The sequence below is a fragment of the Wasmannia auropunctata genome, unplaced genomic scaffold (assembly GCF_000956235.1).
Source record: "Wasmannia auropunctata unplaced genomic scaffold, wasmannia.A_1.0 LD336071.1, whole genome shotgun sequence".
NCBI lineage: Eukaryota > Metazoa > Arthropoda > Insecta > Hymenoptera > Formicidae > Wasmannia > Wasmannia auropunctata.
The window spans coordinates 140,188-140,890 of NW_012026819.1; the positions used below are offsets into that span (position 1 = coordinate 140,188).

The 703-nt window shown below is 31.9% G+C and overlaps 1 protein-coding gene across 1 annotated transcript in view; it reads right to left on the reverse strand.

The window, feature by feature from the left end:
- The window catches only part of LOC105449959, a 9,948-nt gene that overhangs the window by 8,438 nt on the left and 807 nt on the right, over positions 1 to 703 (reverse strand). The gene's annotated exons all lie outside the window — the stretch shown is intronic.

The window sequence follows — 703 nt, forward strand, 5'->3', positions numbered from 1 at the left end:
CAAATGGTCATTTCATTTAGAACTTATCGTACGTTTTCATTCAGATTGATGCACAGTCTTTTAAAAGGATTTCATATGCCATTGCCTGCAAACGATTTCCTGGAAGCCACACACATGATCAAATCGCAAATATTTTGAATGAAATTCATTCAAAATATGAAATAACTAATGAAAAGTTAGTAGCTACTGTTACGAATAATGGTTCCAATTTCATTAAAGTTTTCAAAAAGTATGGAGTTCATTTAGATAATTCTTTGTTTCTGTTAGGGAAAATGAGGATCCAACAGCAAGGCTCCGAGAATAATAATGCACTTAACTGCAATATAAACCCATTTACCAATATTTATTATATTAATCGATACATGAGGTTTAACAGCCCTCGTGGTAGAGCGCACGGAGACAATTAACGCCACCGGCTGTAAGCGAGTCAAACCGGATAACGCGTCACGTGATCCATTTTCCTAGAGTACGTCTTGTACTACCGCGAATGGTTAAATCGCTCTAACAGTTTCATGAAGGTGAGTTGACGTTTAAGAATTTTTTTTACCAATAAACACAAATCTAAACAATAGAGACATTGATAGATGAATAAATGGATCGCTACTCTTATAAATAGATAAACAAATAAATAAGAAAATTATATGGTTCAAAATATTAAATTATATTTAAATTGATATTTATTATTTTTACTATTATACTGTTA